This window comes from Podarcis tiliguerta, assembly GCF_965153285.1.
Source record: "Podarcis tiliguerta genome assembly, chromosome: 8".
Taxonomy (NCBI): Eukaryota; Metazoa; Chordata; class Lepidosauria; order Squamata; family Lacertidae; genus Podarcis; species Podarcis tiliguerta.
Genome location: NC_139541.1, coordinates 84,247,228 through 84,271,144, shown reverse-complemented (window position 1 = coordinate 84,271,144; position 23,917 = coordinate 84,247,228). Strand labels below are relative to the sequence as shown.

Here is a 23,917-nt window from a genome sequence, read left to right as displayed (position 1 = left end):
TAACTTGAAGCTACTTCAACCCGAGGTATGACTGTACAGTTCCGGAGGCCTGTTCGCAACATGAAAAGAGCGCAACCCGCAGCAGTGCGTCTGCACACGTGCGGGTTGCAATTTGTGGGTTCTGCGCATTATGTCATTTTGCGCGTTTGTGCGAGCGGCGAAACCCAGAAGTAACCCTTTCCGGTACTTCTGGGTCGCCGCGGGACGTAACCTAAAAGACCGTAACATGAAGCAGACATAACATGAGGTATTCCCCGCCTATCTGGCTGGGTTTCCCTAGCCGCTTTGGGCAGCTTCCAACAAAATATTAAAATACAATACAGTGGTACCTCGGGTTAAGAACTTAATTTGTTCTGGAGGTCCGTTCTTAACCTGAAACTGTTCTTAACCTGAAGCACCACTTTAGCTAATGGGGCCTCCTTCTGCCGCTGTGCCACCGGAGCACAATTTCTGTTCTCATCCTGAAGCAAAGTTCTTAACCTGAAGCACTATTTCTGGGTTAGCAGAGTTTGTAAACTGAGGTACCACTGGAGTCTGTTAAACAAGATGCAACACTCTCCCCTCCTGTGGCTTCCAGCATCTTGCATTCGGAAGCATGGCTGCATCTGAGGCAGAGCACAGCCATTGGGACCAGTGGCTATCGATAGCCCTCTGTGCCCAAATCTGGGCAAGGGCACCTGTGGCTTCTCAGTGTTTCTGTACTCCCAGCTCCCACCCTCCCCCAACTACTGCATAGGCTGCCTGGGGCTGGTGTACCTAGAATCATAGAGTTGGAAGAGACCACAAGGGCCATCGAGTCCAACCCCCTGCCAAGCAGGAAACACCATCAGAGCACTCCTGACATATGGCTGTCAAGCCTCTGCTTAAAGACCTCCAAAGAAGGAGACTCCACCACACTCCTTGGCAGCAAATTCCACTGTCAAACAGCTCTTACTGTCAGGAAGTTCTTCCTAATGTTTAGGTGGAGGTCCAACGATATTTGGAGAGCCATGGACGTCCACTCGTGCGCCAAATCAAGCCGACCAGGAGTTTTCCTTAAAAGGTCTCCCGCAGCAGGGGTTCCACCGCCTCCCCCCCGAAAAAAAATCTGCCACATTTCTCGTAACAAAGGTTCTTCCAAACATTCTCTCTAGAAATCAGTTTGTTCCCCTCAAATGCAATACGCTGGAGGTTGTCCCCAGATGATTTTAGCCATTGACACCCGAGTACAGCGGTACCTTGGGTTACATACGCTTCAGGTTACACGCTCCCACTCCACTAACCCAGAAATAGTGCTTCAGGTTAAGAACTTTGCTTCAGGAGGAGAACAGAAATTGTGCTCTGGCGGCGCGGCGGCAGCAGGAGGCCCCATTAACTAAAGTGGTGCTTCAGGTTAAGAACAGTTTCAGGTTAAGTACGGACCTCCGGAACGAATTAAGTACTTAACCCGAGGTACCGCTGTATTTGCTACATGATGGTATATTTGCCAGACAACCCATCATAATATTTAGGATTTTATCATACAGTATTCTGTTAATGTACAATTCTTGGAGCCGACGGTTTACGAGATTTCGGGACTGCTGAGGCCCTGCCAGTTTCAAAATATTCAGAGGGAACCCCCCGCCTCCGGCAAATGCTAAGCACTTGAATTTTGGTGTTAAATGTGATGTTCGAGATCTAAGCTTCGCTGCCAGGTTTGAAGCGTCACATGCAGAATTAAAAGCGTCGTCCTTATTCTCCCTTTCAGCGCAGAGGGCTGATCCCTATGTTGTATAAAACAGCCGTCCAAAGTCTAGAAGAGAAACTGGCACAGACCAGAAAGGGAAGCAGAGCTATTTTGCAGATTTATTTTAATAGAGGAAAAAAGTAATTAAAGCTCTGGTGGGGAACTGGAGCTGACTAAGTGGCAGGAAATTAAAGGATATTGGCCACCACCGTGCTGAACAGGAAACATTATTAAAGGGCCAGAAGCAGCCCAGAGGAAGCTACTAATTCAGCGTAGGAAAGGGCGTCTGCCGAAGGGGAGCTATTCTGAGAGGGACATTTCTGGGTGACATGGGGTCATCCCAAGGAAGAGGTGGAGCTGCTGTTTTCATTCCTCTCTCGGCGATCACTCGTGTTGCCGAGTAAGATTGAACGCAGTCTTAGTGCTGTGTCCATAGGGGACTGTGGAGGCCAGTTCTGGATCCACACGTCCTTCCACAGTGGAGACATTGGTTTCTGGGTGGGAGTTAATCACAATGAGGACGCGCCAAACATGCCTTCCTCTTAGTTCATTTCTCTCTTTCTTCCTGACTTTGTGCTTCTTCAAAGTCCATGACGCTTTTGGAAACAGCTGTTCTCCAACTGGAGTGCTCGCAAGCCAGTGTTGCCCAGTTGTCGGTGTTTATACTATATTTTTTCCTAGATTTGCCTTGAGAGTGTCTTTAAACCTCTTTTGTTGTCCACCAGCATTGTGCTTTCCATTGTTAAGCTGGAAATAGAGTACAGTGGTGCCCCGCAAGCCGAATGCCTCGCAAGACGGAAAACCCGCTAGACGAAAGGGTTTTCCGTTTTGGAGGTGCTTCGCAGAACGAATTTCCTATGGGCTTGCTTCGCAAGACGAAAATGTCTTGCGAGTTCCTGCGATTTTTTTTCGCTCCCCACCCCCTTTTTCTAAGGCACTAAGCTGCTAATAGCCTTTTAGCAGCTAATCCTCTAATCCCTTAAGCCTTTAATAGCCACTAATAGCCGCTAAACCGCTAATAGCGCTAATCCGCTAATCCGCTAATTGGGTTGCTTCATAAGACGAAAAAACCGCTAGACGAAGAGACTCGCGGAACAGATTCTTTTCGTCTTGCGAGGCACCACTGTAGTTCCTTTTGGAATAATAATAATAATAATAATAATAATAATAATAATAATAATAATTTATTTATACCCCTCCCATCTGGCTGGGCTTCCCCAGCCACTCTGGGCGGCTTCCAACAAAATATTAACATGCCATAATGCATCAAACATTAAAAGCTTCCCTAAATAGGTCTGCCTTCAGATGTCTTCTAAAAGTCTGGTAGTTGCTCTTCTCTTTGACATCAGGTGGGAGGGCATTCCACAGGGCGGGTGCCACCACTGAGAAGGCCCTCTGCCTGGTTACCTATAACTTGAAGACTTCCACTTGGGTATGGAAAAGCAAACCTTTGACAGCACTGAAGAGCCCTCATGTAGAAACAATCTTAGCCAGACACCTGGTCCATCCTGCACCCCTTAAACAGTATAAACACTGACAACTGGGGAACACTGGCCTGCGAGTGCTCCAGTTGGAGAACAGCCTTGACCAAAGGTGTCCTGGGCTTTGAAGACACTCGAACTCAGGACGCTAGGGAGAAACATGCTAAGAGGGAGGCATGCTTGGCAAATCCACACTGTGATCAACTCCCACCCAGGAACCAATGTCCCCACTGTGGAAGGACGTGTGGATCCAGAATTGGCCTCCACAGTCACTTACGGACTCACTGCTAAAACCGTGTTTATGGAAGACAATGTTACTCGGCTACGAGGGATCACCAAAGAAGAAGAGGAGGAGGAGGAGGAAAATTCTCAGTCCCACTTCATCTCCTGCTCCCACCCAGTGAGATGGAATCCAACATAAAAGCTTTGCTGACAAATGTCAGGCAATTTACGCTGCTGCAGTTTTCTGGGTCCGCTCAGCTGTGTGCATTGTGCGGGTTTATTAAAAGGAGAAAATCATTCTTTTCTCTGTTGCCCTAGGTGAAAAAGATTTGCTCTCGTTGGCAGGAGTGCTAACTATGTTCACCAGCAATTGGAGCCGGGGAGGGGCGGGGGGGAAATAGGTGCATAAAAGTCTAGAGGGATAGGGAAGGGAGGGTCAATAAACCCCAACTGACCTTCTATGATTAATTTCCAGCAGCAGCAGCTTCTGGGAAGGGAGGAAGGTGGAGAATTTGCTGCCAATTAATGGCTGTTTCCATGGAACTCCTTGCATGGTTGTGGCCAACATGAAAAGTAACATGGGCTGATAGGTTACCTCAAGCACGTTACCCTCCGGATTTGCCAAGATTGGCATAATCTAATAGCAATAATGGGGACGCAGGTGGTGCTGTGGGTTAAACCACAGAATGTAGGACGTGCCGATCAGAAGGTCGGCAGTTCGAATCCCAGCAACGGGGTGAGCTCCCGTTGCTCGGTCCCTGCTCCTGCCAACCTAGCAGTTCGAAAGCATGTCAAAATGCAAGTAGATAAATAGGTACCGCTCTGGCGGGAAGGTAAACGGCGTTTCTGTGTGCTGCTCTGGTTTGCCAGAAGCGGCTTAGTCAGGCTGGCCACATGTCCCGGAAGCTGTACACTGGCTCCCTCGGCCAATAAAGCGAGATGAGCGCCGCAACCCCAGAGTCGGGCACGACTGGACCTAATGGTCAGGGGTCCCTTTACCTTTTTAATAGCAATAATAATAAAGGTAAAGGCAAAGACAAAGACCATTCCCAATCTCTGGAGAGCTTTATGATACAAATAGGGAACTTTTTTTTCATTCTGGGGGACAACTTGCCCATCCTGGGCTGGGCCAGAGGTGAAAGTGAGCAGAATAATGAACTTAAATGTTCCCTCCATGCTGTAGGCTGCTTTCTACAGCCCTCAGTAACCTCTGTGCATAGAAGGAAGAGGCAATCACCAAGGTTGCCTTCCAGCTGGGGAAAATCTGATGGTGTGGTTGGGGAAGGGGGTTGAATCCCAGGGGCCAGATTGAGAGGTTTGGGGCCACATTCAGCCACCTCACCCCCCCGCTGTTTTATGAGGGTGGAGTGCTGGGCAGGAGGACCGAGAAGACGCCTTTGGGTTTGAGGTAGGAAAGGAAGGACACGATTTTTTATTTTACAGTGGAGACGACACACAACTGGCAGGAACTGCAAATATTTTGAAGGATGGGATTTAGAGTTCAAAAAGCCTTGAAGTAGCCAAGCGCTCCCTTGTAAGCCTCCCAGCTTAGCGTCAGCGGAGAAAAATGTAAGACGTTGGAAGATCTAGGAGGGAAGACATCACGAAATGTTTCAGGGGATGGTGCATGGCTAAGCGCATGACGCCAGCGGTCCCTGGCCTCTCCATCCCTTAACATCTTGAGCAGGAGGTATGGGGGCTCCTTCCCTCGATGATCAGAAAATGTGCACAGAGTTAGCGCTGCTACAGGTGACCCATGATACCGGTTCCGCATGTGTAAGAAATCAATTTTTTTAGTGCCTGTCCTCTGGAACTCCCTGCCTCTTGACGCCAGGCAGATGCCTTCACCGTACTCCTTTAGGAGCCTGCTGAAAACACTTTTGTTTAGACAGGCCTACCTAGTTACCAAGAATGCGGATGTGTGTTTTAAACTGTCTTTAGTTTATTGCTGGTTTTATCTTCCGAATGTTTTAAAGAGTTGTCTTTACTTGAGCTTTTATGGCGCCATTCTCTTTGTAAACCGCTTTGAGACTTCTTCTTTTTCAATCAAGCCATGCATTCATTTTATGAACTGAAATACAGTGAGGGGGGGTGGGGAGTATATGATCCCCTGCTAAATTTGCCCGTTTGCCCTCTGACGAAGAAATGACCAGTTCATAATTGTAATGGTAGGTTTATTGTAGCTGCAAGAGACAGAATAACAGGAAAACCCCCAGAAACCCAGTAGACAAAAGTCAGAGATTGATGTGCATTATAATGAGTGAAATGAGTATTTGATGCCTTTGCAAAAGATGACTTAGTACCTGGTGGCAAAACCCTTGTTGGCAATTACAAAGGTCAGACATTTCTGTGGCCACCAGGTTTGCACACATCTCAGGAGGTATTTTGTCCCAATCCTCTTTGCAGATCCTCTCCAAGTCAGTAAGATTTCAAGGCTGATGTGTAGATACTTGAACCTTCATCTCCCTCCACAGATTTTCTAGGCCACTCCAGGACCTTAATGTGCTTCTTCTTGAGCCACTCCTTTGTTGCCTTGGCCATGGATCATTGTCATGCTGGAATACCCATCCTCGACCCATTTTCAATGCCCTGGCTGAGGGAAGGAGGTTCTCACCCAAGATTTGATGATACATGGTCCTGTCCATCGTCCCTTCGATGCGGTGAAGGTGTCATGTCCCCATCGCAGATAAACACCCCCAAAGCATAATATGTCCCCCTCCATGTTTGACGGTGGGGATGGTGTTCTTGGGGTCGTAGGCAGCATTCCTCCTCCTCCAAACACGGCAAGTTGAGTCGATGCCAAAGAGTTCGATTTTGGTCTCATCTGACCACAACACTTTCACCCAGTTCTCCTCCGGGTCATTCAGATGTGCATTGGCAAACTGCAGACGGACCTGTACATGTGCTGTCTTGAGCAAGGGGACCTTGCGGGCTCTGCAAGATCTCAGTCCTTCACGGCGTAGAGTGTTACCAACTGTTTTCATGGTGACTATGGTCCCAGCTGCCTTGAGATCATTGACAAGTTTCCCCCGTGTAGTTCTGGGCTGCTTCATCACCGTTCTCCTGATCATTGCAACTCCACAAGATGAGATCTTGCATGGAGCCCCAGACCGAGGGAGGTTGGCAGTTATTTTGTGTTTCTTCCATTTGCGAATTCTTGCACCAACTGTTGTCACCTTCTCACCAAGCTGCTTGGCAATAGTCTTGTAGCCCAGTCCAGCCCTGTGCAGGTCTACAGTCTTGTCCCTGACAACCTTGGACAGCTCTTTGGTCTTGGTCATGGTGGCTAGTTGGTGGAATCTACTGGATTGATTGCTTCTGTCGACAGGTGTCTTTTGTACAGGTACTGTAACGAGCTGGGATTACAGGTAAGACCTCTCCCTTACAGTGGGTGCTTCTAATCTCAGCTCGTTACATACAGTGAAGAAACCAGGGAGCCTGACATCTGGCTGGTTGTTGTTGTTGTTTAGTCGTTTAGTCGTGTCCGACTCTTCGTGACCCCCTGGACCAGAGCACGCCAGGCACTCTCCTGTCTTCCACTGCCTCCCGCAGTTGGGTCAAACTCATGCTGGTAGCTTTGAGAACACTATCCAGCCATCTGGTCCTCTGTCGTCCCCTTCTCACTCCATCTTTCCCAGCATCAGGGTCTTTTCCAGGGAGTCTTCTCTTCTCATGAGGTGGCCAAAGTCTTGGAGCCTCAGCTTCAGGATCTGTCCTTCCAGGGAGCACTCGGGGCTGATTTGCTTCAGAATGGAGAGGTTTGATCTTCTTGCAGTCCATGGGACTCTCAAGAGTCTCCTCCAGCACCAGAATTCAAAAGCACCCATTCTTTGGCGATCAGCCTTCTTTATGGTCCAGCTCTCACTTCCATACATCACTACTGGGAAAACCAGAGCTTTAACTATATGGGCCTTTGTTGGCAAGGTGATGTCTCTGCTTTTTAAGATGCTGTCTAGGTTTGTCATTGCTTTTCTCCCAAGAAGCAGGCGCTGGCTGGTTGATAGGGGATCAAATACTCCCCCCCCCTCACTGTAGATAAAAGGGCTTTCTCGGGGGCAGCCCCACTGCCCCACTCCAGGAAAGTCTGGACCTGAGTCCTGTATGGAAGCTTTGCAAGACCTGCAGGCCTGCATGGGAAGCTGTCTGTCAGCGTGATTCCTGACGCTCTTTCTTTTTTAAAAAATGGTTTTGTTTGTCCATGTTTGATTGGGTCTAAGTCTGTTGAGCGTTGTATAATATCTCATCACCTTGCAGCCTTTTGAACCAGCCAAAGTCATGTGAAATTAATTTCTCTGGGCAAACACTGCAGGTGATCCGGCTCCCAGGTTGATACTGTTCTGCCAGGCCTCTTGTCATGTTTGCAAATGACCCCTCACAGCTGGCATTGACTGGGTGCTCCTTCAGGCTGAGGTGGCCGAGGCAGCAGGAACACCCTTCTCCTCACCTGCCCTCTTGCCATTAATCCTTGCCTGGCGCTGCAGTTTGCCCACCTCTCTGCCTGCAACCTGCCTGCTCAGCACCGTTACGTAACCACGGCCTGGCACCGGGGTTGGCTCACGGGAACATCCAGGGGTCTTTATGCCACCCTGCAGGGCCCTGGAAGGCAGGTCAAGGTGTCTGCTAGCACCATTGGCAATTCCTGCTGTAAACATGCAAGGGCTGTCTCGGACGGGCAGGGTACAGGAGTGGGGGGAGTCACCAGTTGGGGACCCCCCAAGGGAAGAAAGCTCAGAGCCAGGGGATTGATTGGTGGCTGAACGTGGTCAGATGGAGAAGGAGGAGGAGACTGGGGGGAGGAGATGCTGGAAGCTGAAGGGGCAACAGGGTTTGGTGAGCGGGAAGAGGCTGTGGCAGAGAGCAGACCAGACTAAGAGGCAGGAGAGGAGGCGGGTCAAGAGGCAGAGTGGGGAAGAAGCCAGGGAGTCTCCCCCTCCTGCTCCCCTTTGCCCTTGTTGTTGTTTACTCATTTAGTCGTGTCCGACTCTTCGTGACCCCATGGACCAGAGCACGCCAGGCCCTCCTGTCTTCCACTGCCTCCCGCAGTTTGGTCAGACTCATGTTTGTAGCTTCAAGAACACTGTCCCACCATTCTGGTGCTGGAGGAGACTCTTGAGAGCCCCATGGACTGCAAGAAGATCAAACCTCTCCATTCTGAAGGAAATCAGCCCTGAGTGCTCACTGGAAGGACCGATCCTGAAGCTGAGGCTCCAAGACTTTGGCTACCTCATGAGAAGAGAAGACTCCCTGGAAAAGACCCTGATGTTGGGAAAGATGGAGGGCACAAGGAGAAGGGGACGACAGACAACAGAGGACGAGATGGTGGGATAGTGTTCTCAAAGCTACCAGCATGAGTTTGACCAAACTGCGGGAGGCAGTGGAAGACAGGAGTGCCTGACGTGCTCTGGTCCAGGGGGTCACGGAGAGGCGGACACGACTAAACAACAACAACGGTGCCAAATTTGATCTGAGGAAGCTTTCAGCTCCTCGCCCCCTTACTTATTGAGCGCATCGTCCTTAAGTCATGCTGGCCCCGTTCCATGTGGCTGTGTTGATATCATGTTGCTTCCTTCTAAAAGAGGCCACAAGGAGAAAGCGAAGCAACAGAAGCCCTTAGCTCCCGATCTGGCTCCCTTTCTCTCTCCCACACAAATGCACTGCCCATCATCTGACTGAGGAGTCTCCAGCCCCAGCTAAGGAGGGCAGCAATGGCTCAGGGGCCTGAGGAAGGCTGAGCACTCTGCACATGTTCAGAAGCCTCATTATTTTCTATTTTTTCAGGCCTGGTTTTTCCTTTTTCCCTTGCTTGCTTGTTTATGATGCCGTCGCCGCTCCCCCTTTCTTCAGGGCCACTTCAAGGCGGTGTCTGTGGGTGAAATATACCGTATTTTTTGCTCCATAAGGCACACCGGACCATAAGGCGTACTGTGATGGGATGAAGAGCTGCTTGTGTGTAAACTGCAAATCCCTCAGAGTTTGAACAGTTTCTCAAACCTCTGCCTGTGACGGAGCCCCTCCAGCATGGCTGCGTCAGTCGCTAGCAGAATCCGAAAGTGGTTGCTTTCGGAAACGTTTCCAACATAAAAGCTCCTTAACGGAAACACGTCTTCTGGACTCTCTGCGTGACAGTTTCCAGCGAGGAACGGGTGTCCCTATAGGAGGACCTGAGACATCCCCACTGTTCTCGCTGGAAACGTCTCTGAGCCATTCCTCCGACTCTCCTTCCCTTGACATTCCTGTTCGCCCCCTACTGGTTCCCTCTTCAGGTGTTACGTCTCTCTCTACCTCAGAGAGCCTTTGCACCTCTTGTGCTGCCGATGGCAGTTCCCTGACATCCACCTCCCCTCCAGGGCCCCCTTCACCCCCTCCCGTCTCCTCCCCTACGGGTTGGGAGGAGGTAAAACCCCGGAAAGAACCTTCCTCATCGTCTGAAGTTTCGAACACCTTTCTCCACTTGTTGCGGTTCCTAGTCTCTCGGTACTCCTCGTCGTCTGAGTCCGTTCCTTCTTCCAACTCCGACTCCGCGAATCCTTCCAGTTCCTCTTCCTCGTCTGTGGTGCCGAAATACTCCCTCCTAAACCTTGCTGCCGGCTGTGGTTTCCTCGGGAATCTTTGGTGGAACGTTTCTGTTAAAACCTCGTCATTGACCTCCTCTGCTGTCACCCAAGTGTTTTCTGACTCCGGTTCCCCTTCCCACGCCACTAAATACTCCACCTGATTGCCCTTCCACCTGGAATCGAGGATTTCCGCTACATGGTTACTGCTCTCCCTCTCTTCCAAGACTGGTCCCCTGGTGTACTCCCCTTCACCTCCCCCCTTGTACGGTGACAGTAACGACCTGTGGAACACTGGGTGCAATTTCATGTGGTTGGGTAACCGGAGTTTGAAAGCCACTGGGTTGACCTGCTGAATGACCTCAAAGGGTCCCAATCTCTTGGGTCTTAATTTCTTACAACCCCCTTTGAACGGCAACCCTTGGGTGGACAACCACACCTGATCCCCCACCCGTACTGTTTCACCTTCCCTCCTGTTCTTGTCTGCCTGCTTCTTATATTGTGCCTTGGCCCTTTCTAAGTTGAGCTGAAGCTGACGATGGATCGCTTCCATCTCTTCTACAAAATGTTCGGCCGCTGGGACGCTCCATCTCTCGCCTCCCTCCCCCGGGAATGCCCTGGGGTGACACCCGTAATTGGCCAAAAAGGGGCTCATCCCTGTGGACACATGCTCCGCATTGTTGTAGGCAAATTCTGCCAGCGCCAGCTTTTCGACCCAATCATTCTCTCTGTCATTGACATAACACCTCAGATATTGTTGGAGGATGCTATTTGCTCTTTCCGCCTGCCCGTTGGTTTCAGGGTGCCGGGCCGTCGAGAAATTGACTTCCACGTGCAGCAAGCTCATGAGCTTCCTCCAGAACCTGGAAGTAAATTGTTTCCCGCGGTCTGAGATAACCCTCAAGGGGGCACCATGCAGCCGGAAGATGTGTTCTACAAACAACTTCGCTGTTTCTTCCGCTGTGACTGCATGTGAACATGCTACAAAGTGGCACATCTTAGTTAACAGGTCCACTACTACCATGATGGCCGTTTTCCCTTTGGATTTGGGCAGATCCGTCATAAAATCTATTGATACCGCCTCCCAAGGCCGTTCTGGCGTGGGTAGTGGTTCTAATAACACTGCCGGCGCCCTTCTTTCCCCCTTGGCCCTCTGGCATTGGTCACACCCTCTTACATACTCCTTTACATCTTCCCTCACCTTGGGCCACCAAAATTCCCTGGTGACCATCCACATGGTCTTGTGTTGTCCAAAATGTCCCGCCGTGGGACTATCATGCAACTGCTTGAGTACCCTCCCTCTCAATTCACCTTCTGGTATATACAGTGCCCCTTTGTAATACAATGCCCCATTTCTTTCTTCAAAACCCTCCGGGCTCTCACCCTCTCCCCTGAGACCTCTGAGCTTATTTTGGGCATATTCGTCATTTTCCGTTTCTTCTACCAGTTCTCGTCTCCCCACCAGCGCCGCCCCACACACCCAGCGGTCCTCAGGAATGACATGTCTTTCTTCGATTGCCCCCTCCCCCTCCAAGTACTCTGGTTTGCGTGAGAGAGCGTCCGCCCTGACGTTCTCTGGGCCTGGTACATAACAAATCTCGAAGTGGAATTTGGAAAATTCCTGTGCCCATCTCACTTGTCGTTGGTTGAGTACTCGAGCTGTTCTCCAATACTCCAAATTCTTGTGGTCGGTGCACACTTGCACCTTGTGTTGTGCCCCAATCAATAAATGTCTCCACCTCCGGAACGCTTCGTGAATGGCGAGTAGTTCTCTGTCATACACCGTGTAGTTCCGCTCGGACTTATTCAGCTTCCTCGAGAAAAAGGCACACAGTCTCCACTCCGCCGTATTTCTTCCCGGCTGAAGAAGCACCGCCCCCACCGCTCTGTCTGACGCGTCTGTCTCCACTCTCATGGGCTTCTGTAGGTCCACATGAGAAGTTGTTCTTCCGAAGCGAAAGCCCTTTTCAGTTCTTCAAAAGCTCTCTCCACCTCCGCCGTCCAAACAAATTTCTTCTTGCTACTGAGGCAGTCGGTGATGGGCGCCGTCAAGTGTGCAAAATTCTTGATGAACTTCCGATAAAAGTTCCCAAACCCCAGGAACCTTTGCACATCCTTCTTGGTCTTCGGTGTCTTCCATTCCAGCACCGCCTGGACCTTGCCTGGATCCATGGCCAATCCTTGGTCTGACAGGCGGTACCCCAGGAATTCCACCTCCTTGGCATGAAACTGGCACTTCTCCAGTTTCACCCACAGCTGATTGGCTTGCAGCCGGCCCAACACTTCTCTCACGTCCCTCACATGCTGCTCTTCATCTTCCGAATACACCAACACGTCATCCAAAAAGGCCACACAATTCTTGTAGAGCAAAGGTCCCAAGACGTGGTTGATAAAACTTTGAAAACATGCGGAGCCGGCTTGGAGACCGAAGGGCATTACGAGGTATTCAAATGCTCCCAAAGGGGTGAACATGGTGGTCTTCCATTCATCCCCCTTCCTTATTCGTATCAGATTGTACGCCCCCCGCAGGTCCAGTTTTGTAAAAATCTTCCCCTTCCTTACCCTGGTCAGAATGTCATCAATTCGGGGCATAGGAAAAGCCAGGGGTTCCGACACTGCATTTAGGGCCCTGAAGTCTACTACAAGTCTTGGCTTATCTGTGTTTTTTTTGTCCACAAAAAACACTGGGCTGCCCCCCACCGCTCGGGACTCTCTGATGAAACCCCTCTTCAGGTTTTTGTCAATGAACTCCCTCAGCTCTTGCATCTCCCTGTCTGACATGGCGTACAGCTTGCCCACTGGGAGTTGAGCCCCAGGGAGTAGGTTGATTTGACAGTCAAAGGGTCTATGCGGCGGCAGTTTGTCCGCTTCCCTTTCGCTAAATACGTTGCTCAGATCTGCATATTGCGGAGGCACCTCCCCTTGCTTCATTACCTCCATCCCAGCTAGGGTGAGCTTGGCTCCCCCTGGATCCTTTCCCTGCTTGCAGTGTTCTAGGCAATGCGCTGACCCAAAGGAGACCACCCTCTGGTGCCAGCCCACTAGAGGATCGTGTAGTGCCAGCCAGCTCATCCCCAAAATTATGGGAGCTCCTCCCAAGGTGGCCACATTAAACGCTATCCTCTCGGTGTGCCTTGCCACCCTCATTATCATGGGGACTGTCTGTTGGTTCACTTCTCCTCCCAACAACTCTCTGCCGTCGATCGTGGTTACCTGCAGGGGTTTACTTAAGGGGAGGGTTGTATCTGGTGCTCAGCTGCGAACTCCTTACTCATGAAATTACAGGAGCTGCCTGAATCCAGAAGGGCCTTGATCTGTAGGGGATGTCCGTTTGGCAGCTCTAGCAACACCTCTATCACTAGAGCAGGTCTGGGAGGTTCTGGTGAGGGCACCTTCACTGCTTTTGAGCCTGGCTGCTGTGCCCCGACGGCAGCCAGGCGTTGGCTTTTACTTGCTCCGTGCTTTCCTCTTCCTCTCCCCCAACCGCTCCTGCCATGCCTTGCCATTCCTTTCTCCGTGGACAGACTCTGGCAAAGTGTCCTGGCTGTTGGCAGAGATAACATTTCTTCCCGCCCTTTCCCTCCTTCTTCCGCCCTTCACCGATGTTTGAAACTGCGCGCGCACGCGCTGTTCCCACTTCCATCGGCTCTGCCGGCGGGAAAGGCTGCTCTGGAATGTCTGGAATGCGGAGCTCCCTCCAACGTTCTCCTTTCCCCTCCCGCTTCTCCAAAGCCCTCGCTTCCTGGCGCGCTCCTATGGCCAGCGCGGCTTTAGTCAGCTGGTCCATAGACTCCGCTCTGGGGGTCCGGGAAAGTTCATCTTTCAAGGACGAAGACAGACCTTCTTCGAAAAGCATCTGAATGGGCTCAGCAGACAAGTCCCACCCCAATCTATGAATCAACATAGTGAACTCAGTCCAGTACTCACGGACAGTCCTGTTTCCCTGTCTGCAAGCCATTAACTGCCTTCGCACCCCTCCCTGCTCAATGTCGCTGGAAAACATCAGGTCCATGGCACGAAAAAACTTCCTTGTGTCCTTTAGGATCTCATTATTTGCTGCCATCAAGGGTCTAACCCAGTCCTTCGCCCCTGATTCGAGATGGCTAATTACAAAAGCCACTCGCGATTCCTCATCAGGGAAGTCATCAAATTGCAGATTGAGAGCGTATTGCACCTCTGTCCTAAAGGCATGATAGTTTCTGGGGTCCCCCCCAAATTTCTGCACCAATCCTGGCATCTTTCTGTTGAGTGGGGTGGCTTTCTCCTTCCCCCTTTCTGCATCCTGAGCCCTCCTCTCTTCCAGCCTCGCCGTCTGCAAGGCAAGCTGGATCTCCAACGTCCTGTACCTTTCTTCCCGGCTTGGACCTCCTCCAGCTGCCCCTCCAGTTCCGGCTGGTTCGCTCATGATGCCTCTCCCTGGCACAAGCTAGCTGTCGGTGACTTTCGGATTGCTGTGATGGGATGAAGAGCTGCTTGTGTGTAAACTGCAAATCCCTCAGAGTTTGAACAGTTTCTCAAACCTCTGCCTGTGACGGAGCCCCTCCAGCATGGCTGCGTCAGTCGCTAGCAGAATCCGAAAGTGGTTGCTTTCGGAAACGTTTCCAACATAAAAGCTCCTTAACGGAAACACGTCTTCTGGACTCTCTGCGTGACAGTTTCCGGCGAGGAACGGGTGTCCCTATAGGAGGTCCTGAGACCTCCCCACTGTTTTCGCTGGAAGCGTCTCTGAGCCATTCCTCCGACTCTCCTTCCCTTGACGTTCCTGTTCGCCCCCTACTGGTTCCCTCTTCAGCTGTTACGTCTCTCTCTACCTCAGAGAGCCTTTGCACCTCTTGTGCTGCCGATGGCAGTTCCCTGACACGTACCTAGTTTTTAGAGGGGGAAATCAAGGGGGGGAAATCTTATTTTCCCCCTCCCCCAGCCCCAAAGAGCAAAGAAGCCAAGACAGCGAGTGGGATCCATCCCGCTCGCTGTCTTGGCTTCATTTTTAGCTGCGGGGCTGGGGGACGCCCGAGCGTCCCCCGACCCCAGCCCCCAGAACAGGTCCGGGAGCGGCGGCAAGGTTGCAAAGCCTTTGGAGCGCAGCGGGAACTCGCACTGTGCTCCAAAGGCTTCAGGCAGCTATCCCTGAAGCCTGGAGAGCGAGAGGGGTCAGTGCGCAACGACGCGTCTTGCTCTAAAAGGCTTCTGCGCTTTGGAGGTTTCGTGTTGATATTGCTGAAGCCTGCATTTGCTCCATAGGATACACACACATTTCCCCTTGATTTTTGGAGGGGGGAAAATGCGTCCTATAGAGCAGAAAATACGGTACTCGGAGTTGAGAGTGGATTTCATGCTCTTTATTCAGCTGATAGTGGTGAGGAGGAATGGAAGTTCCCCCAGAATGTCTGCTTTATATACATTATTTACACAATGGGCTCCACGTGATTGGCTAATTCCGGGATTCTCCTGTAGGCCAATCAGGTTGCGGATTCACTTCCACCTGGAGCTGGATTGGGTGGCTCTTGTGGACCAATCAGACTGCTGCATTCTGAATCCTATTCAACTCAGTACATAACACCGGGGCTTCCCGGCAAGCCGGGGTTCTGTCCGGACCCACGGGCCAGATCCAGATCTACTTTGCTTCGGCAAAGTTGCTGCAACCCTTGCTTCCAGGTCACAGCTGTGGCGTGCTTCAGTTCATAAGAACTGCCAGCAGAGCAGGAGGCTCTGAATCTCAGGGTCACGGGTTCGAATGCTGTGTTGGACAAAAGAATCCTGCATTGTTGCAGGGGTTGGACTAGATGACCTTGGGGGAGCCTCCCAACTCTAAGATTCTATGACTTTATGATAACTTAAAAACATCAGAAGAGCCTTCTGGATCAGGCCAAGGGCCCACCTTGCCCGGCCCTCTCTTCCATGAATCTGTCTTTTAAAGCTACCTCGATCGGTGAGCATCACTGGGGGAGGGAGTTCCACAGATTAACAGTTCAACCACCTCATAAGGATTTGGCATAGGAACATCTCTGGGGCAGAGACTTTGCGAGGCCCTGTTCACATTAAATCCTGCACTGGGGTCTGGTGTTACTCCTGGAGATCAGTCCTTGTTAAAAGCAGGCTTTCCCTGGGTCCACCTTTCGCTCTGGTCCCCTCTTCGCAGTCTGTGCGGCTCTCGGTGAGTGGAGGGTAAAAGCTGCTCTCCCAGCCTGCGGAGAGAGCCTGTCTTGTCCTGATTTGGGGTCTGCCATCCCTTCCCAAGCTGATCTACATCACAGGGTTGTTGTGAAGGTAAAATGTGTGTGGGGAGGGAACCCTATAGACCAGCTTGAGATAGGAAATTTGTAGCTATCGGTGTAATAAAACTGCAATATTTTAAACAACGGAAGTGAGAAGAGGGTTGGGCTGGGCGATCCTTTGTGGTCTCTTCCAACCCTTCAATCCTATGATGATGATAATAATAATAATAATAATAATAATAATAATAATAATAATAATAATAATAATTTATTTATACCCCGCCCATTTGGCTGGAAGGGACGCGAGTGGTGCTGTAGGTTTAACCACAGAGCCTAAGACTTGCCAATCAGAAGGTGTCGGTTCGAATCCCCGCTACAAGGTGAGCTCCCGTTGCTCGGTCCCTGCTCCTGCCAACCTAGCAGTTTGAAAGCACGTCAAAGTGCAAGTAGATAAATAGGTACCGCTCCGGCAGGAAGGTAAACGGCATTTCCGTGCGCTGCTCTGGTTCGCCAGAAGCGGCTTAGTCATGCTGGCCACATGACCCGGAAGCTGTACACCGGCTCCCTCGGCCAGTAAAGCCCTGAACAGGGCTGCCTTCAGATGTCTTCTGAATGTCAGGTAGTTGTTTATCTCTTCGACATCTGGTGGGAGGGCGTTCCACAGGGCGGGCACCACCACCAAGAAGGCCCTCTGCCTGGTTCCCTGTAACCTCACATCTCGCAGTGAGGGAACTACCAGAAGGCCCTCGGAGCTGGACCTCAGTGTCCGGGCAGAATGATGGGGGTGGAGACATTCCTTCAGATATAAGGTGGTACCTCAGGTTAAGAACTTAATTTGTTCCGGAGGTCCGTTCTTAACCTGAAACTGCTCTTAACCTGAAGCACCACTTTAGCTAATGGGGCCTCTCGCTGCCGCTGCACGATTTCTGTTCTCATCCTGAAGCAAAGTTCTCAACCCGAGGTACTATTTCTGGGTTAGCGGAGTCTGTAACCTGAAGCGTCTGTAACCCGAGGTACCACTGTACTGGATTCTAGGATATGTGGCCTGCTTGTTTTCTCCCTATTTGACTTTTTTCCTTTTCCTTTTGCCACTGACTCACAAAGGGCTTAAGAGAGGATGGGGGAGTTGAATCATAATAACATCTTTAAATAACCCACAAGAACAACAACACTCATGTGCTATTAAAATATTAGCGTCCAGCAGACACAGCACCCAAACAGGATTAGGGCCCCAGCTTCGAGTCGGCTCTGGTGGCCTGTGCCAGACCCTGCGGCTCCTGGCAGCTGCCTCTGCCATCACAGGGTGCCTGCCCTGGGCTCAACGCTCACACCCACTAAGCTTCCCCGCTAGAAGGTAAGAATAGCATTGCAGGATCCGAGCCCAAGGGCCACCACCCCCCCTCTCCGGTTTCCAACAACTGGTATGCAGGAATCTGGATAGACTGCCCCTGTCGCTGGAGGTTCTGTAAGAGCGTTAAGAAGAGCTTGGCTGATTCAGCTGCCGGATAGGAAAGGAGGAAGGAAATGACCTTGTCTTGGGTCTTGGAAATGACCTTGTCTTGGGAAGGAGGCGAGAGGGGCAGCTGGCGAGCAGAGGTGGGGCTGCCCCCTTCGAGGAGGAGCAGATTGGAGGACGGAGGACTCAGTTGCAAAAGGAAGCCAGGCCTCTTCCTGTGCAGTGCAATGACTTGGCAGAAGAAGGCTGCATCTGCAAACATCGCCGGAAGCGAAAAGGAAGGCTCTTTGCGCCACTGATCGTTCTGGGCTGCCCCCACCGTTTGATCCCACAGCCCATTGCGCAATTAGCGGCTGCGGGTTCAAGCAAAAGGCTTTTGCATGTGCGAAACGAGCCACTGGGGCAGGTTTGCGAAACCCTCCAGTCCCCTCTTGCCTCTTATGGTCAACTCAGCCCTTTCTTTCTTTCTTTCTTTCCTTTTCTCTCTTTCTCTTTCTTTCCTTTTCTCTCTCTCTCTCTCTTTCTTTCCTTTTCTCTTTCTCTTTCTTTCTTTCCTTTTCTCTCTCTCTCTCTCTTTCTCTTTCTTTCCTTTTTCTTTCTTTCCTTCTCTCTCTCTCTTTTTCTCTTTTTTTCCTTCTCTCTCTCTCTCTCTCTCTCTCTCTCTCTTTCTTTCTTTCTTTCTTTCCTTTTCTCGTCTTCTCTTTCTTTCCTTTTTTCTCTTTCTCTCTTTTCTCTTTTTCTTTCTTTTTCTCTTTCTCTCTTTTCTCTTTCTCTTTCTCTTTCTCTTTCTTTCTCTTTCTCTTTCTTTTTCTCTTTCTCTTTCTTTTTCTCTTTCTTTTTCTTTCTCTTTCTCTCTCTCTTTCTTTCTGGTGTTAGGGGAGGGGTAGCACTTATGATGGGGCCACGCCATGCTCCTTCTGGGGCAGCTTGCACACCTTTGCTCCCCCACCCTGAACTCAGCTCCCACCTGTGGCTCCTGGAAGCTGCCAGCAGGCAACTGTGCTGCCAAATACTGCAGTTCCATGAGGAGGTGGAAGGGGAACCAAAACAGTTTTATTAGCAAATAAACAGCAGGCATGCAAAGCATAAAATAAAACATACCCACGCACACTGCCCAGGCTTGCACCCAGGAGAGGAGGCCCCACAACGACCCTGTGAGGTAGGTTAGGCTGAGACTGGCAGTGAGCGGATCCCAAGGCCAGCCAGTGAGCTTCATGGCCTGGGGGTGATTTGAACCCTGGTCTTAGTCTGACGCTCTAACCACTGGACCGCGCTGGCTCTCAGCGGCTCACACTGGCTCTCACGTGTGGAGCGACCAAGCAGTGCGCCAGCCCTCAATAAGTCTTTATTTATTGACAGAAGCACAACTAGACTGCCTGTCGTCTCCAAAAAGAGCCCGGAAGGCATTTGGCAAAGAGAAACAAATGCACTTAGAAAGAGCGTTCAAGTCACAATAAGCCGGAAAAACAAAAACCATTGCTGGGTAAAATTAAAACACACCGAAGGCCTAGTGACACAAAAATTCCTTAACCATCCACCTAAACACAACAGAGGTGTAAGGGGGAAGTCCGGGTGCTGACACCAAAAAGGCCTCATCCTGCATCCCTGCCACCCTCCCTGCAAAACCGCCCGGCTTCAACCATCCTGGCTCCGAGCCACAGAGGCCTTAATAGGTAAGAGGAATAAGCACTTTGAGTCAAGCCCAGAAACAAATTGGGACCCAGCGCAGTTTAAACAAGGCTGGTGTGATGTGGTCAAAAAAGTGGGGGCCGGGGGCTGAGGGTGTGAACTGGGGCTGCCGAGAAGAGTTCAGATAATAGGAAAGGTCTCCCAGATGTGCTGGTCATGCACCTCATCAGTTTATGCACTTTGTAGGCACTGAGATATTGTGATGGTCACCAACTCTGAAAGCAGACGAGGCAACGATGAGGAGCAGGAAACATCTACCAGTGGCTATTAGCCACAACGACTAAGTGGAGCATCCATGTTCAGGGACAGTCTACCTTTGGATACCGCTTTGGCAGATTGGCAAACAAGAAGAGGGATGTTGCCTTGGTCCTTGTGGAGCTCTTGTAACATTCCTGCACTGAGCCTATATTATTATTAATAATAATAATTGTTGTTGTTTAGTCATTAAGTCGTGTCCGACTCTTCATGACCCCCTGGACCAGAGCACGCCAGGCACTCCTGTCTTCCGGCAGTTTGGTCAAACTCATGCTGGTAGCTTCGAGAACACTGTCCCACCATCTCGTCCTCTCCGTCCCCTTCTCCTTGTGCCCTCCATCTTTCCCAGCATCAGGGTCTTTTCCAGGGAGTCTTCTCTTCTCATGAGATGGCCAAAGTCTTGGAGCCTCAGCTTCAGGATCTGTCCTTCCAGTGAGCACTCAGGGCTGATTTCCTCAAGAATGGATCGGTTTGATCTTCTTGCAGTCCATGGGACTCTCAAGAGTCTCCTCCAGCACCAGAATTCAAAAGCATCCATTCTTTGGCGATCAGCCTTCTTGATGGTCCAGCTCTCACTTCCATACATCACTACTGGGAAAACCATAGCTTTAGCTATACAGACCTTTGTTGGCAAGGTGATGTCTCTGCTTTTTAAGATGCTGTCTAGGCTCGTCATTGCATAATTAATTAATTAATTAAGCTCCTTCGAGGGTTAGAGGAAGGTAGAAATGCACTGAAAGAATAAACGCAATACATTTCCATGCACTGCTCTGGTTCACCAGAAGCGGCTTAGTCATGCTGGCCACATGACCCGGAAAAACTGCCTGCGGACAAACGCCGGGTTCCCTCGGCCAGTAAAGCGAGATGAGTGCCACAACCCCAGAGTCGTCCGCGACTGGACCTAACGGTCAGGGGGTACCTTTACCTTTTACCTATGTATGCATGCACATTCCACTCTGACGCAGAGCTATTGATAATGTTTTGTAGCGGCGAGATGCGAAATGGCCCAATCCTGCAGCGACCAGCTCTGGCCAAGATAATAATGTTTGGGAGAAGAAGGCAGGGGGAAACCTCAGTGTCGTTCTGGCACGCAGTCATCCCAGTTGCTGGAAGGCTTTCCCCTCTTCTTCCTCCCCCAGAGCCACAAATTAGCAGATTAAAGCAATTATTTGAGCATTTATTTACTGCTCTGAGGGTGTCTCTTTTCAGAGCCAGCAGGGAAGTCACGTGGAATTTAAAACAGCAGAAGACGCTCACAGCAGACAACTTCGCCATCCCTCTGACAGCGCACTCCATTGTCTTTCAAGGCAGGAAGCTGTCAGCAGGAATCGCCAGCGCTTCAGACTACAACTCCCATCGGCTGGGGGGCTGATGGGAATCATAGTCCTGGGCACCCAGAGGTCAACAGGTGGTCAAGAAACTGAATTAAAAGTATGGTGGCTTAAGGCCAGTAATCTCAGCAGCAGCCTCATGCAATTACCTGAGATTTCAAGGTTAGCGAAAGCAAGGATTATGCAAGGTGTGGTTGCAGAGGGAGAGGGGAAGAAGAGATGGACGGGGAGATTTTTAGCATGATCTATACTTTGCCTGGGACGCGGGTGGCGCTGTGGGTTAAACCACTGAGCCTAGGGTTTGCTGATCAGAACGTCGGCGGTTCGAATCCCCGCGACGGGGTGAGCTCTTGTTGCTCGGTCCCTGCTCCTGCCAACCTAGCAGTTTGAAAGCACGTCAGAGTGCAAGTAGATAAATAGGTACCGCTCCGGCGGGAAGGTAAATGGCGTTTCTGTGCGCTGCTCTGGTTTGCCAGAAGCGGCTTAGTCCTGTGGGCCACATGACCCGGAAGCTGTACACCGGCTCCCTCGGCCAATAAAGCGAGATGAGCGCCACAACCCCAGAGTTGGCCACGACTGGTCAGGGGTCCCTTTACCTTTAGCTTATACTTTGCCTGGTTTTAGCGAACAGAGCACTTGTTGTAACACAGGCTGGGTCCGAGTCCCTGTTCTTGCTTTCATCCGTTACACGAATAAGCAGATAATTATAAAATTATGCAAGGCTCTCATTTGAACTTGTGTACAACCCATGAGGCTGAAAGTTGGGAGATTCAAGACAGATAAAAGCAAGTTTTGAACTCAGGACGCAAGGGAGAAACGTGCTAAGAGGAAGGCACGCTTGGCAAATCCACACTGGGATCAACTCGCGCCCGGGAACCAATGTCCCCACTGTGGAAGGATGTGCGGATCCAGAATTGGCTCCACAGTCACTTACGGACTCACCGTTAAGACCGTGTTTATGGAAGACAACCTTACTCGGCTACGAGGGATCGCCGAAGAAGAAGAAAGATCATACAATTGTAGAGTTGGAAGGGACCCTGAGGTCATCCAGTCCAACCCCCCTAGCAATGCAGGAATCTCAACTCATGCTTCCATGTCAGACGGCCCATCCAACCTCTGCTTAGAAACCTCCAAGGTCAAACAGCTTTACTGTCAGAAAGTTATTTCCTCTTGTTTATCTGGAGTAATAATAATAATAATAATAATAATAATAATAATAATAATAATTTATACCCCGCCCTCCCCAGCCAAGAACGGGCTTAGGGCGGCTAACACTAGATATTAAAAAATTGATTGAAATACAACTTTTTTTTAAAAAAAGATTAAAATACAACATTAAAACATTAAAATGCAGCCTCATTTCAGTGAAAACTCAAATCAAAAACTTTTTTGGGGATGAAAATGTCAAGTTTTCACTATGGCTAATTATCCAGACTGGATATCCTTTCTCCTTTCTTGCAACTTGAAGCCATGGGTTCGAGTCCTACCCTCCAGGAGAAAACAAGCTTGCTCCCCCTTCCATGTGAATATAACAAAACAGTGCCCGGAAATACATACCTGGACTTGTTTCGATTAATGTCTGCGGGAGACTTTGTGGATAGAAATATCTTTGTGGATAGAAATATCTAAATAATTATTCATAAAGGAAACAGCTTATAAGAAGTAAATAAGGAGGCCAGATACAGGATAAAGGAAGCCTTTTATTTGGTTGTTTATATTCTTGTATGCTATGCTCACTGTATGTTATGTTCATGTTTAATGAGGGTGGATTTGTGTATTGGGGTGGGCTGGGGGGTTTGTGTTATGTTGTAAATAAAATTCCGAATAAAAAATTATTGAAGAAAAGAAAACCTTAAATTATAAAATTCTGGTTTGGATGCTTGATTTGAAGGTCACGTATGGAAGGGGAATCCTAGCATTGTGGAGCTGGAAGGGGACCCCCAGCGGCCATCTAGTCCAGCCCGCTGCAGTGCAGGAATCACAGGGAGTAAAGTAAGTGAAAGATGGACTGCAGTCAGCATGTAACCATCTCTCTTGAGAATCCTTCCCTGGGCTCTGGAAAGGAGGATTGAGGTTGCGTCGTCAGCTCTGAGGACGGGAGACGGTGGGGACCGTCTGGAGATGACTCCTTGCTTCCAAGAAAAAGACCTTTTAATTGTTTCCTGCAAAGAACAATCCTTTATTGTTGCAGGAGTGCTGTTGAGAGATTTCCACAGGATTGGGGAAAGAGGCGACCGTCCGCGATGGAGGGAGGGACCACCTTTTCCTGGAGGAAAGCGGGGAGCACACCTCCCGTTCCTAAGAGCCCAGCCTCTGGGTCAGGTCACCGGCCCATCTCCATCTTGGAGGATGGATGGCAGCTAACAGATTGAGGTTGAATCCTGACAAGACAGAAGCACTGTTTTGGGGGGGCAGGGGACAGGCGGGTGTGGGGGACTCCCTGGTCCTGAATGGGGTAACTGTGCCCCTGAAGGACCAGGTGCGCCGCCTGGGAGTCATTTTGGACTCACAGCTGTCCATGGAGGCACAGGTCAAATCTGTATCCAGGGCAGCTGTCCGCCAGCTCCATCTGGTACGCAGGATGAGACCCTCCCTGCCCACAGACTGTCTTGCCAGAGTGGTGCATGCTCTAGTTATCTCTTGCTTGGACTACTGCAATGCGCTCTACATGGGGCTACCTTTGAAGGTGACCCGGAGACTACAACTAATCCAGAATGCGGCAGCTAGACTGGTGACTGGGAGCAGCTGCCGGGACCACATAACACCGGTCTTGAAAGACCTAAACTGGCTCCCAGCACGTTTCCAAGCACAATTCAAAGTGTTGGTGCTGACCTTGAAAGCCCTAAACGGCCTCGGTCCAGTAGACCTGAAGGAGCGTTTCCACCCCCATCGTTCTGCCCGGACACTGAGGGCCTTCTGGCAGTTCCCTCCCTGCGAGAAGCCAAGTTACAGGGAACCAGGTAGAGGGCCTTCTTGGTGGTGGCGCCCACCCTGTGGAACACCCTCCCATCA

The 23,917-nt window shown here is 50.5% G+C and overlaps 1 long non-coding RNA gene across 3 annotated transcripts in view; it reads right to left on the bottom strand.

Moving 5' to 3' along the window:
* The window catches only part of LOC310684876, an 86,405-nt gene that overhangs the window by 3,920 nt on the left and 58,568 nt on the right, over window positions 1-23,917 (bottom strand). The window contains exon 3 of one of the 3 annotated variants that reach the window (XR_014514918.1): window positions 22,308-23,067. The exons of the other annotated variants lie outside the window; for them this stretch is intronic. This is a non-coding gene — a long non-coding RNA (uncharacterized lncRNA). Of the gene's footprint in view, window positions 1-22,307; window positions 23,068-23,917 lie in introns of those variants that run through there. 3 annotated transcript variants of the gene reach the window in all.